This window comes from Danio rerio, chromosome 4, assembly GCF_049306965.1.
Source record: "Danio rerio strain Tuebingen ecotype United States chromosome 4, GRCz12tu, whole genome shotgun sequence".
Lineage (NCBI taxonomy): Eukaryota > Metazoa > Chordata > Actinopteri > Cypriniformes > Danionidae > Danio > Danio rerio.
The window spans coordinates 46,263,705-46,278,522 of NC_133179.1; the positions used below are offsets into that span (position 1 = coordinate 46,263,705).

The 14,818-nt window shown below is 36.2% G+C and overlaps 1 protein-coding gene, 1 long non-coding RNA gene and 2 other non-coding genes across 7 annotated transcripts in view; 3 read left to right on the forward strand and 1 right to left on the reverse strand.

Annotated features, from left to right (window-relative positions):
- Window positions 1-14,818, forward strand: part of zgc:174653 — a 954,986-nt gene that overhangs the window by 18,875 nt on the left and 921,293 nt on the right. The gene's annotated exons all lie outside the window — the stretch shown is intronic.
- LOC141381731 (uncharacterized) lies at window positions 6,077-7,320 on the reverse strand. The gene is made up of 3 exons (XR_012402375.1): window positions 7,142-7,320; window positions 6,701-6,893; window positions 6,077-6,564 (listed from the first exon to the last, which is right to left on the reverse strand). It is a non-coding gene; the product is annotated as an uncharacterized lncRNA (long non-coding RNA).
- Window positions 9,751-9,823, forward strand: trnak-cuu (transfer RNA lysine (anticodon CUU)). Its single transcript has one exon. It is a non-coding gene; the product is annotated as a tRNA-Lys (tRNA).
- Window positions 11,384-11,456, forward strand: trnak-cuu (transfer RNA lysine (anticodon CUU)). The gene has a single exon. It is a non-coding gene; the product is annotated as a tRNA-Lys (tRNA).

A 14,818-nucleotide genomic window follows, 5' to 3' on the forward strand; every position in this document is an offset into this window, starting at 1 on the left:
TGCTCTGGGGTTTAAAGGGTTAAAGGAGTGAGAGGTAAAAACACAGTGTAAAAATGTATTTTAACAGTAATATACTGTTAATTTACACAACGGAAGTAGACTGTAAAAAAACAGTATATTGCTGGCAACCACAGCTGCCAGTAGATTACTGTTAAATCAAGGAAAAAACAGTATTTTACTGTAAAACCTGAAGCTAATTTCTTCTGTCTGTCACCGTTGTGGAGGAGAGTAGAGCCAGTGTATGAGTTAAAGATGAACAATGAACTGCTGATGTTATTCTGCATGTTTCTCTATTTAAAGATAGCGGCTGTTTAGTTGCTGATGCAGTCAGAATCTCTCTGGTGATTCCAGATTTACATGTATGTGTGCTGTTGTGAAAAATAAGACATTAGAGTTAAACCGAACTTTTCTAATTAACTAAAATAAGTTATCATTAACACATTACTTCATAAACTCAATCAGCAGTTGACCAAGTTGAGGCAGTTGCTTTCAGTGAGCAAAATGAGTTCACTTGAGTATTGTGTAAATCAATGTAGTCCATGTATTTTTACAGAAACATACTGTAAAATAACAGTACATTGCTGGCAACTGCAGCTGCCAGTATTTTACTGTTTTTTAACGGGACAATTTTTAACAGTGTACTCTTAATATTTTCAGCAGGTATTTTGTTCTAGTTCCCAGGAAGCCTTCTATAAAGTCAGGAAAATCCCGGATAGAATTTTGACATTCCCAGAACGTTCTCAGAACGTCCCTGTTGGTGTTAAGGTCATGGTCAGTAACGTTCCCAGAACGTTCTAAGAAGGTCATTCTTTAAAGGTGTGGGGGATGTTATTTTGGGGACCTTCACAGAACATTCAGGATGTTCTCAGGACGTTTAGGGGACCGCTAATATATCCCTCTAGGCCTCTATACACTACATTCCCATAACGTTTTCAAAATGTTCAGGGAACCGACTTAGAATGTTATTTTTTGTTCTGAATGTTAGAGACAGAGAGAGCTTAATCAATAAAATGTTATTAAAGTTGGCTTTATTGGCAGAAAACAAAGCATTTGTCAAACAATTAAATTTTTATATGCTGTTTCTGTTTGTGTGCATCTCTTAGTCAATTTCTCTTTCGTCCAGTTGTCTTTCTGCTTCCTGAAACAAAGCACAAAGACCAATATTTTACAAATAAGTTCACTTTGTATTTAATTTTTTTTTTGATTTGCTATTTAAACAAAGTGATGCAAAACGGGAAAATTATGGTTGCGCTGGTCTGAACATAGCAACACATTGAGGCAAACACGTCTTGCGCCTTATTGCGCCAGGTGTATGTTAGGGCCCTCAGTGTCACTTGATCGAGACCTGCTTGAAGAGGTGGTCTCAGTACGGTTTCAAACAAACCCTGGAGCGGTTTGTTTGTGGTGAGAATATGATTTGTACTAAAACAGGCCCAACTGCAAAAAGGACTGCGTCTTTTGGACTAATCCAGCTGCCGTAGGCCGATGTGCTGTGCATTATTTGATATGGAGGAAAATATTTGTTGACAGCGCTTTACCAACGGAGAGAGAGAGAGGGGGGGGGGGACCCTAAAAAACATGTATAGTTTGTCTAAAGCAGGCATAGACTCAGCCAGCGTAGTCATCCCTTCATAGTAAAAAGTGGCATTTTGTGTCTGCTGGTTTGTTTACTTGCGGGAGTTCATTGGCATTTTTCCACATGTGAATTCTGACTAATCGAAAAGCAGTTTAGGAAATATGTTCAACTACATCTGGCCAATGAGAGATGTGGATTTTGTCAGATGACTGCATTTCAATTCTTTTTAACTGGTTCGGACTAAAGCCAACAATGTGGTAAGAAAACAACCCAAAGATGGCAGAAAATGCAACAATGTATCATTTATTGCCCTTGGTCCGGACCAAATGAAGCGAACTACAGATAAAGCACCCTAAATCTCTACTATTCTGTTGTGGGGGTAATTGTGTCAGTCCTGAAATCACAAAGCACTTTTTAAAATCAATATTTAACTTTACTGTGAAAGTATGTTCTAACGTTCCTGCTGGAAAAACAGCTTAAAACAGTGTAAGTTTTGTTAACTGGTTTAAGCTGTTTTTTCACAAGTGGTTTTACTTTATTTTTGACAGTACAGTAGATATTTTAGGCTAAATATACTAGACTACCTCCAATTAAACATTGACAAAAAACTTTCATCTACACATAAAGATGTAATTAAAAGCCAAAACTTTTATAAACACTACTTTAGCCTAACGCTAGCGTTACCTATGCTAAGGTGCTAACCATCTGTATAAAATAAATATTTGACAGAAATATGTTAATTACCAGTAAGAAAAGAGTTGGGAACATTTGTATGTAATATTTCAGTGCTTTTAGGGACTAATCTTACCGGAAATTGGTGAAAACAGCCACATGACCAGTTCTGTTGACAGCCAGATTGAGTGCTGTTTCTTAGGGTACACTGTTAAAAATTGTCCTGTTAAAAAACAGTAAAATACTGGCAGCTGCAGTTGCCAGCAATGTACTGTTATTTTACAGTATGTTGCTGTAAAAATACATGGACTACATTGATTTACACAATACTCAAGTGAACTCATTTTGCTCACTGAAAGCAACTGCCTCAACTTGGTCAACTGCTGAATGAGTTTATGAAGTAATGTGCTATATATGCTTAGAAGCATACTTATGATGATTACTTATTTTAGTTAATTAGAAAATTTTTCACAACAGCACACATACATGTAAATCTGGAATCACCAGAGAGATTCTGACTGCATCAGCAACTAAACAGCCGCTGTCTTTAAATAGAGAAACATGCAGAATAACATCAGCAGTTCATTGTTCATCTTTAACTCATACACTGGCTCTACTCCCCTCCACAACGGTGACAGACAGAAGAAATTAGCTTCAGGTTTAACAGTAAAATACTGTTTTTTTCTTGATTTAACGGTAATCTACTGGCAGCTGTGGTTGCCAGCAATCTACTGTTTTTTTACAGTCTATTTCCGTAGTTTAAATTAACAGTATATTACTTTTAAAATACATTTTTACACTGTTTTTACCTCTCACACCTTTAACCCTTTAAACCCCAGAGCATATACTTCAGTTTTTATTGAAGTGTCCACACTACTGAGTGTTCAAGAAACATGTAGCAAAGCTGAAGTAAATTCATTAATTAACTGACTAATTAAATGATAATTGAGGATTAACAATGAACAAATGAAGAAATAGTGAAGGGAAAAAACAAGAACAGAACATACACTGTAAAAAATTGCTGTTAAAAAACGGTCAGATTCTACGGTAAAATAATGTTTTTTCACTAAAACAGTAATATTCTGTTAAAAACAGTGCTTTCTGGGTAACATTTTTGTTTTCGAGAAAGTAACCAACTGCAGAAAACTGTGAGCTAACAGAGTTCAGATTCGATGTTTTGAAGTCTGTGTTTGAAATCACACTTTGTGCCCTTGTTCACTATTTCATACACTAGTTAACTAATATAGTTCACCTGACAGTTTTAATGAACACTAATGAGTGAATTCAGACACTGATGAACACCTGCTGTTAATAATTACAATTACTGAAGAAAATAAACAAGAAACACAAACAGTGACTTGAGTTACAACATTAAATAAAATCAAATCAAATAAAACAGCTTCAGTCTCAGCAGAGGATCATTAAACAACTCCACAAACAACAGCAGACACACTTATTACTGACTGATTTGACTTCCATACTATTCTCATTGAGATCCAACAGAAATTAAGGTGTTTTTTGTGTCACCGTAATGGAGTGAGGGGCTGGTTTAGTTGGGCTCTTCACCCTTGAAGATATTAATACAGACTCTCCAATTACTATAATGAGTTAACAAAATGCTTGTATTATAGCAATCAAGTTGGAAAGTCAATAATTAGAGAAATCTATTAGTTTGAAATTAGTTCTGATAAATGTTTTGTTATATATCTAGAAGAAGGGCCTCATGCAATAAATTTTTCGATTAGATGCAGGTATTAATTTAATTAATGAGAAGTGGAAACAGAAAAGATACTTCCATAATTACTTAACAGTTAAGAAATAACATACAAAAACAGTTCAGTTATGACAAATACACACTCAGACCTCATGAATCTGACCTTGTATCTCAACAATGGTAACATCTCTAATGTTTTTTTGTAATTGTTAAGAACTTTGTTTAAAAAACTCCTTTGTTGAGGCAAGCCAGCCAAAAACCTAAATAAGATCTGGGGATGTTCATGTTGCTATTAAATGGCAGAGTCTGTTCTCATTTAGTATAATAAAATTTACTGCTCCTATTCAATGTTAAATTTATTGTTTTACATTATATGTATATATATGGCAATGATTTCTGAAAGTTTTTAAGAATATCTTGGACAATAACATTGCTCTACGGTGTATATCGCACTCAAAGAGACATCAATAATCAGCATATGAACCTCAATAATGGTGACAACTAACAAAATTAACAGTTTAACTCACAAACAGGCAACTGAAAGTCTAAACATAAACAACAGCAGAATCAAACACAAATAAAGAAAACTGTTAGACCATTATACAACATTTGTTTATACCGCAATGCATGCTGGGATATTTGTACCGTGCCACTCCCAGCATGCATTGCAGCATGAAACATTTGAGATGTTACCATTGTTGAGATACAAGGTCAGATTCATTATGTCTGAGTGTGTATTTGTCATAATTGAACTGTTTTTGTATGTTATTTCTTAACTGTTAAGTAATTACGGTGGTATCTTTTCTGTTTCCACTTCTCATTAATTAAAATAATACCTGCAACTAAGCATAAAATCTATTGAATGAGGCCTTTCTTCCAGATTTATAACAAAACATTTATCAGAACTCATTTCAGACAAATAGATTTCTCTGTTTATTGGCTTCCCAACTTTATTGCTATAGTACAAACGTTTTGTAAACTCTGTATTACAGCAGTTGGAAAATCTTCTTAAATGATTTCAAGGGTGAAGAGCCCAACTAAACCAGCCCCTCACTCCATTACGGTGACACAAAAAACACCTTAATTTCTGTTGGATCTCAATGAGAATTGTATGCAAGTCAATTCAGTCAGTAATAAGTGTGTGTCTGCTGTTGTTTGTGGAGTTGTTTAATGATCCTCTGCTGAGACTGAAGCTGTTTTATTTTATTTTATTTAATGTTGTAACTCAAGTCACTGTTTGTGTTTCTTGTTTATTTTCTTCAGTAATTGTAATTATTAACAGCAGGTGTTCATCAGTGTCTGAATTCACTCATTAGTGTTCATTAAAACTGTCAGGTGAACTATATTAGTTAACTAGTGTATGAAATAGTGAACAAGGACACAATGTGTGATTTCAAACACAGACTTCAAAACATCGAATCTGAACTCTGTTAGCTCACAGTTTTCTGCAGTTGGTTACTTTCTCGAAAACAAAAATGTTACCCAGAAAGCACTGTTTTTAACAGAATATTACTGTTTTAGTGAAAAAACATTATTTTACCGTAGAATCTGACCGTTTTTTAACAGCAATTTTTTACAGTGTGGTATTTATTTTATGTTCTTGTATGTGTGGTGCTGTTGTGTCTGTCTTCAAATATTTTAATCAGTGTTGCTACTACCTGTCAGTTGACTATCTGCTGAACATTTACAGAATAGTAACCATGCTGTCTGTGATGTTGGCTCCTTACAGTCATTCAACAGCATTTCTTAATTTTTCACTTCATTTTGATGGGCCTAGTGTGACAACAGATGAGCAGATAAATGTAACTTAAAGTAAACTAACTGTCTACTGAAAGTTGGGTTAAATGCAACAAATAGTTAGTTGAAAACTTTTGCAAATGCATGTATGAAATTTTTACCTAACCCTAACTTTATATTTGTTTAAAGTTCATTTTAAATTGTTGTGTTGCTTATAGGCATCTAAATGTTTACTGAAAGTCTATTGATAAACTGATTAATAACTACATGCAGACAACAAAAAAATCTTGATGGTAAATGTTCTGAAAACTTGTTTAAGATTTGTTGCATATCTACTAATACACTGTAATACACTACAACCTAATTTGGTAGCATGTAACTTATCAAAAGTTTAATAAAAGTTGAGGATTTGTTGCATATCTACTAATAATCTTTTGAACATCTGTTGAAGATTTGTTAAATATCTACTAATAGATTGTTGACCATCTAGAACTTATATTGGTAACACAACTTACCAAAAGTTTAATAAATGTTTACGTGTTGTAAAAATCGTAATGATTGCCTAGAAACATTTCAAAGACAATCTACAGATACTACCCAGATGAGAGTAAACAGATAAGAACTTGAAAAGTAACTTATGGTCAACAGACTATCTAAAGGGATCATCAAAATAAAGTTAAAATAAATCCTTACAGAACTGACAAACTGTATAAACAGTAAACTTTGTAACAGTTTTAGCATATATAGAGCTAAACTATCGGAAAATATACAGTCAGTGTTCTCAGTCATTTACCTTCTGTGTTCCAGTTTTTTGTCCTGCACAGCGGAGTGAAATATTGGTCTGGATTTCAGTGTCAGAGGTCACCTGTTTAGATGAACAACACAATATAAACACACGTAAATCCTTGCAGAATATGGTATTTTTTAAAGATTTAAGTTTATTTTGTCTTAATCATATATAACCAATAATTTTTAAGAAAACAACTTTAATCTCTGCATACCTTGTTCCTCCATGGCCATTCTGAAACATCATAGTTATAAGTGATCTCTTGTCCTGGACTGATGTCCTTTGTTGTGAATAAGCACAAATGGGGTTTTCTATCAACATTGATTATTTTCATTTTGCTGTTTGGGTTTATATGATTGTCATTAATAAGTCTACCCAACGAGCCATCTTCTCTTGCAGCATCAACCCTGAATCACAGAAAACAATGCCACCTCAAGTAATTACAGTATTTACTAAATTACACAGTAAGTAATTGCAGATCAAAAATTTTTTCAAGTTTTGGAAAAGACAAGTTCATTTATATATATATATATATATATATATATATATATATATATATATATATATATATATATATATATATATATATATATATATATTTAAGGAAAATACAGAAACATAAATGTTAGCAAATTTAATAAAGCAATATACATACCATAACTGTCTTCCATTAAAAAGGATTTGAAACAAAAACACTTCAAGTGCATTATGATAAAGTCTGCGTCTTCTTTCACATTCTTTTTTGGTTATTATGTCTCCTCTATATTCAACTAGAAAATCTCCTTTTCTTTAGTGGCTAGAGCTAAATACTCCTCGACCTAGCAAATGATTTTTTAGATTAGTCATGAAAAAGAACAATTCTTGGAGATCCCTGACATAAACAGACTTTTTTTTTCCTACCGTTGAATAAGTTTATGTATTTTATTTCAAATCCAGTTTTATCTTTTGAAGTCGAAGCATAGTACACTGCTTCATCCTTTGATTTCAGTTTGAGTCTCTGGGACCTTGCTGTCACCATTTGTCAATGCACCAATGTCACTGTACATCAATGCATTTTTGTAATGTTTTTTTATCATATTTAGTTTATTTTTTTTAAAGGGTACACATGTTAAAGATAGTGCTTGGTCTGTAATATGCATGTCAGTACACATGTAAGTTACTTAAAATTATTTGTTTGCTTTTTCTTTGTCAGTGAAATGTCTAGATATGGCTAATACACACAGACTACATATTTAATAGGATGAAACATCTGTATACACGTTACCTTTACAGAAATATTCATATGTGCAAAATACAAATGTGAAATGTGTGCTTCTGGAACACTTTTGTGTGAATCCCATGTTAATTCAGGCCAAAACCACCAAAAGTGTTTTGGAACCACATTTCACATTTAGATTTACCATATGTGAATGTCTTGTGACCATTTTGTAAGTGTAAGCAACATTATTCATAAATAGAATTAAAATGAGGACTAAATAAAACGATTAAACTACTTCATCAGCACGTGATATGAAAAATACAGTTAACATACAGTTATGAAAACATATTCGTCTTGTATCTTGGGTGCAGTAAAAACTTCTAATAACAAGTTAGACCATAACGTGTAACTTATCATTACATAACGTTAGTGATATCAATCTGACAATAACGTTATGACTTGATTAGCAAATACTCATCTTACAAAATTAATAAGCACACTATAAACGATTACATGCAACGCATCTGTTACTTTGGTAAAGCATGACGACATTGCAAACATAAACGTAATGCTAAAACAATAAATCATTTTAAAAATGATAGTTCATCATTCTTGACAGGAAATGAAAAGTACGCTAACTTACAAGGTTTTATTAACGGTTACTTGGTTTACTCGCTGTTAAGTTTAGTCAAATAATGCACATTAATCGTGTAACGTTAGTACACTTATCTGGGTGGTTATTTAACAGTCTTAACTTAAGGGTCTTGAATCTGATGATTGACACCCATGTGTCATCGGATCTTCCAACATAAAATCGCTTGAGTTCTGTGGCTATAAATTTCCATAAATTAATTCACATTTAATCAATCGTATGCAATCAATCGTCGAATAAACAAGCTCCGTGCTTCTTTGTCCTGTCTTCAAACGATGAGTGATATCCATCTGTCCAGCGCGGAATTGATTGAGTCAGGTGGTGGCGATTGGCCAATGGGCACATGTCACGCATGTCAAATACACACGTAATACACATAATCAGGTTTATATGAACTATAAAGTCATGTGGAGAAATTTTGGATTTGAGCTCTTCTACATTAAAGAAGCACTTCTACATTGCTAAAATTATGAGGACTCCGACCATGGTCCTCATAATTGAAAAAGTCCTCATAATGTGGCGTGTATTTATATGAAATGTCTTCGTAAATCACATAAACCAACACACACACACACAGCCCAAATACTCAAAAGAAATATGCAACATCAAAATACCACAATCAGAATACCACAATAATGCTAAACGTTACTTTTAAAGCTTTTTAGTACGTTTTTATGCATATATGCTACTTTAAGAGCAAGAAATGAAATACTTATCATCCGGTTACATCCTTACAATCGATGGCATTAACAACAACACGGCATATATGATGGTATTTACAAACAACAAAATGCTACAAAATCAATCACGGGAAATATTACCATGTTCATCCACTGTTGCCGTTGCAGTTGTCGTTGTATACGTCGTTCTCGTTGCTCTGCTGCTCTTTTGCGCCTTGCAGCCAAAATCTGTGTTCGAAGTAAATGCCGCCGAACTCGAATGTCCTTTTCCAGGGATCCCTGTCTGGCCTTACACCAACAGACCACAAACAGTAAAAAAGCAATCGCTTCGGTGTTCTCCATCTTCCAGCTCTCGTAGTGATGCCAGGTTGTGTTTGTGGTTATGATTTGAGTTTTTTGTTCCCGTTTTTTGTTCCCGCTGAAGTGGGCGGGTTGTGTGACGGGTTGTGTGACGTTTGATTCGGGGGACGTTCTGGGGGCGGTGTTTGCGTGACTCGCTGCGAGCAACTAGCCCGACAGTGGAAACGCGACATGATTTCGGCCTCATTTCTCAACCTCCCGGGCTATTGGCCCGGCCTGGCCCGATTAAAGCCCTGGCTCGCACTGGCCCGATAGTGGAAATGCGGCTATTCTGTCCAGCGTTACAAGATGAAATCAGGATTAAGCAGAAGATTGTCACAGGTAGTGAAGGTATTACTGTAAACGGTGTCTAACTCTTCAAAGGGCTTTCATCAGCTTGGCTAGCTCAGTTGGTAGAGCATGAGACTCTTAATCTCAGGGTCGTGGGTTCGAGCCCCATGTTGGGCGTTTCTGTTGCCTCTCTCAGCAAACTTTCATTAGGGTTCATATAGCAGACCTTTTGAAACAAAGTTCCCCCTTTTTACCACTGTAGGTGGTCTCTTACTAAGTCTCTGTGGCGCAATAGGTTAGCGCGTTTGGCTGTTAACTATAAGGCTGGTGGTTCAAGCCCACCCAGGAACGAATTCTGCATTTTGCTGCCTTGCAACTGCTAACACGTGCACTGGGCATATATCCTGGGCCACATTCTGTCCAGCGTTGTAAGATGAAATCAGGATTTAGCAGAAGATTGTCACGGGTAGGGAAGGTATAACTGTAAACGGTGTCTAACTCTTCAAATGGCTTCTCATCAGCTCAGCTAGCTCAGTCGGTAGAGCATGAGACTTATGCCTAGTTCAGACTGCGTGATTTTAGCCCCGATTTTGGCTCGCCGACAGGTTTTGAGAAATCGCCGACAAATGCCTGAAATCACAGGCAAATCGCTGCTCGTGCACGTGAGTGACAATCACACAGTATGAACAATCAAAGACGCGATCTGAGAGAATCGCAGATGAGTCGCCGATGCCTGTGAGATATTTGGCATGCTAAATATCTGGGGCTATCGGCGATTCAAATCGTGCCGTGTGAATTGAGTTTTGACTGAAAATAACATCGGCGATCGCCTACAGCCAGTGAGAGAGCAGCATTCACTAGTGTGTGTGTGTAAACCTGCTGCAGGTCAGCGGGAGGCTGGGGGAGAAGTTAAAAGCGCTCTTTTTCGGTTCATTTGGACCCACGAAATGGAGGAAAAACTAGTGGAGGCTTGACAGGACTCAGGAGCAACCGTGTCTGTTTGACATTTCATACAGAAAGAAATTAGTTTATTATCAACGTTGAGGAGAAATGGCTAATTCCCTTTAAACCCAGGTGAGCAAACATGTACATGTTCTACCCCATTAAAGGCTTTTTTCTCATTATGTAGTTAATAACAAAAGATATACTACGTGTTTTTGGCTGTGAGACGTAGTTTGGACGAAGTTGTTGGCGATTCTCCCTATAGTAAAGTCATGCAATGTAAATGTCAATGTCGCCGAACCATCTTGCAGTGTAAACAAAGCAGCGTCGAAACGCTAGCCCAGATAGTCAAGCAGTGTAAAAACATCTGTGACACGACTAGTTTGAAAATCATGCAGTCTGAACTCGGCATTAATCTCAGGGTTGTGGGTTGGATCCCCAATTTGGGCATTTCTGTTGCCTCTCTCTCAGCAAACGTTCATTAGGGTTCATATAGCAGACCTTTTGAAACAAAGTTCCGCCTTTCTACCACTGTAGGTGACATCATACTAAGTCTCTGTGGCGCAATCGGTTAGCGTGTTTGGCTGTTAACTGAAAGGTTGGTGGTTCAAGCCCACCCAGGGACGAATTCTGCATTTTGCTGCCTTGCAACTGCTAACACGTGCACTGGGCATATATCCTGGGCCACATTCTGTCCAGCGTTACAAAATGAAATCAATATTTAGCAGAAGATTGTCTAGGGTAGGGAAGGTATTACTGTAAACCGTGTCTAACTTTTGAAATGGCTCCTCATCAGCTCGGCTAGCTCAGTTGGTAGAGCATGAGGCTCTTAATCTCAGGGTCGTGGGTTCAAGCCCCACGTTGGGCGTTTCTCTTACTTTTCTCTCTCTCAGCAAACTTACATTAGGGTTCATATAGCAGACCTTTTGACACAAAGTTCCGCCTTTTACCACTGTAGGTGACTTTTCCTTAAGTCTCTGTGGCGCAATAGGTTAGCGCGTTGGGCTGTTAGCTGAAAGGTTGGTGGTTCAAGCCCACCCAGGGATAAATTCTGCATTTTGCTGCCTTGCAACTGCTAACACGTGCACTGGGCATATATCCTGGGCCACATTCTGTCCAGTGTTACAAGATGAAATCAGGATTTAGCAGAAGATTGTCACGGGTAGGGAAGGTATAACTGTAAACTGTGTCTAACTTTTGGAAGGGCTCCTCCTGAGCTCGGCTAGCTCAGTCGGTAGAGCATGAGACTCTTGATCGTGGGTTCGAGCCCCACGTTGGGCGTTTTTTGTTACTTTTCTCTCTCTCTCTCTCAGCAAACTTACATTAGGGTTCATATAGAAGACCTTTTGAGACACAGTTCCGGCTTTCTACCACTGTAGGTGACTTTTCACTAAGTCTTTGTAGCGCAATCGGTAAGCGCTTTTGGCTGTTAACTGAAAGGTTGGTGGTTCAAGCCCACCCAGGAACAAATTAGGCACTTTACTACCATGCAATTGCTAACACGTGCACTGGACATAGATCCTGGGCCACATTCTGTCCAGCGTTACAAGATGAAATCAGGATTTAGCAGACCTTTTGAGACAAAGTTCTGCCTTTCTACCACTGTATGTGACTTTTCACTAAGGCTCTGTGGCGCTACCTGTATCACGTTTGTCTGTTTCAGCATCTCTCCTCGTCCAATCGTTGCGCTCGCTCTCCATTGTCAGAATGGATAAGAGCCAATCGCGTCGCGGCATGTGCAAATGAATGACAACACCGCTGTATTCTGACTACGCACAGCACAATACAACAGATCAAGGTAAGTTCTTTTTGTCAACGTTTAAATCTACTGATAAAAGCTGTTTTGTCGATTGTAGTCTTATGTAATGTCACAGTCTTAGCCTCCTAATGCTGATTTATTATTGTATGATAAGAGTTTTAACAAGTCACCCTAAGGTCACTGTTTTGTGCATAGTGTTAAAGATCACGACCCGCAACCTGTTTAACATTACAGACTTTTGATACGATTGCAGAAATCATTGATTTGCTCGAACATGTGTTTAATTTAGTAACTGCATCTATATGTACATGCATATGTTCTGTATATACAGTTTGGAGAGGCACCAACAGCCCCACCCCTTGTATTTCTTAGCCAAAAACAAAATAAAGTTTACACAAAATTATAGTCTTTCTCTGCTAAATATTCATTAGCTATATGAATTGTAAGAATTAAAAGCTGTAATTGCCTGCCTTTTGTTGCTAAATGTTTATTATGTTTGTATGATGTATAACTTACTACAATAGTGGAACCATAAAATATATAGCTGCTAAATAATAATGAGCTATATGAATTATAGTTATGTATAACTAATGTATTACAGTCATTCTGCTGTGAATAATAAAAATGTGTCTTTTGCGGCTAAATATTTATTATTATGATTACTATTGTGTTAATGTGTTATACATTGTTAAAAATTGTCCCGTTAAAAAAAAGGAAAATACTGGCAGCTGCAGTTGCCAGCAATGTACTGTTATTTTAGAGTATGTTGCTGTAAAAATACATGGACTACATTGATTTACACAATACTCAAGTGAACTCATTTTGCTCACTGAAAGCAACTGCCTCAACTTGGTCAACTGCTGATTGAGTTTATGAAGTAATGTGCTATATATGCTCAGAAGCATACTTATAATGATAACTTGTTTTAGTTAATTAGAAAAGTTCGGTTTAACTCTAATGTCTTATTTTTCACAACAGCACACATACATGTAAATCTGGAATCACCAGAGAGATTCTGACTGCATCAGCAACTAAACAGCCGCTATATTTAAATAAAGAAACATGCAGAATAACATCAGCAGTTCATTGTTCATCTTTAACTCATACACTGGCTCTACTCTCCTCCACAACGGTGACAGACAGAAGAAATTAGCCTTAGGTTTTACAGTAAAATACTGTTTTTTTCCTTGATTTAACGGTAATCTACTGGCAGCTGTGGTTGCCAGCAATATACTGTTTTTTTACAGTCTATTTCCGTTGTGTAAATTAACAGTATATTACTGTTAAAATACATTTTTACACTGTGTTTTTACCTCTCACACCTTTAACCCTTTAAACCCCAGAGCATATACTTCAATTTTAATTGAAGTGTCCACACTACTGAGTGTTCAAGAAACATGTAGCAAAGCTGAAGTAAATTCATTAATTAACTGACTAATTAAATGATAATTGAGGATTAACAATGAACAAATGAAGAAATACTGAAGGGAAAAAACAAGAACAGAACATACAAAACTTTAGTCACAGCTTTATAATGAAATAACCTGAAGAACAACAAATGATTAAATCATTTAAATGATCAGCGGATGATTAAACAACTCTACAAACATCATCACCAGCTACACTTATTACTTAATACATGTATTTTTGAATAACATCTACTAAAGTTCTTCTTAACAAAAAGTTAAAGTTTTACGTCACCATCATGGAGAACAGAGTTTGCTTTAGTTGGGCTCTCAGCCCTGTCATTTTTAACATTTATTTATCTTGGCTGCTGCAATTGTTAAGAACTTTGTTTGAAAAGCTCCTTTGTTGTGGCAAGTCAGCCAAAAACCTAAATAAGATCTGGTGATGTTCATGTTGCTATTAAATGGCAGAGTCTGTTCTCATTTAGTATTATAAAATTTACTGCTCCTATTCAATGTTAAATCTATTGTTTTACATTATATGTCTATATATGGCAATGATTTCTGGAAGTTTTTAAGAATATCTTGGACAATAACACTGCTCTATGGTGTAAACTGCACTCAAAGAGACATCAATAATCAGCATATGAACCTCAATAATGGTGACAACTAACAAAATTAACAGTTTAACTGTTCAGTTTAACGCAACCGAAAGTCTAAACATAAACAACAGCAGAATCAAACACAAATAAAGAAAACTGTTAGACCATTATACATTTGTTTATACCGCAATGCATGCTGGGATATTTGTACCGTGCCACTCCCAGCATGCATTGCAGCATGAAACATTTGAGATGTTACCATTGTTGAGATACAAGGTCAGATTCATCAGGTCTGAGTGTGTATTTGTCATAACTGAACTGTTTTTGTATGTTATTTCTTAACTGTTAAGTAATTACAGAGGTATCTTTTCTGTTTCCACTTCTCATTATTTAAATCAATAGCTGCAACTAAGCATAAAATCTATTGCATGAGACCCTTCTTCCAGATTTATAACAAAAACAC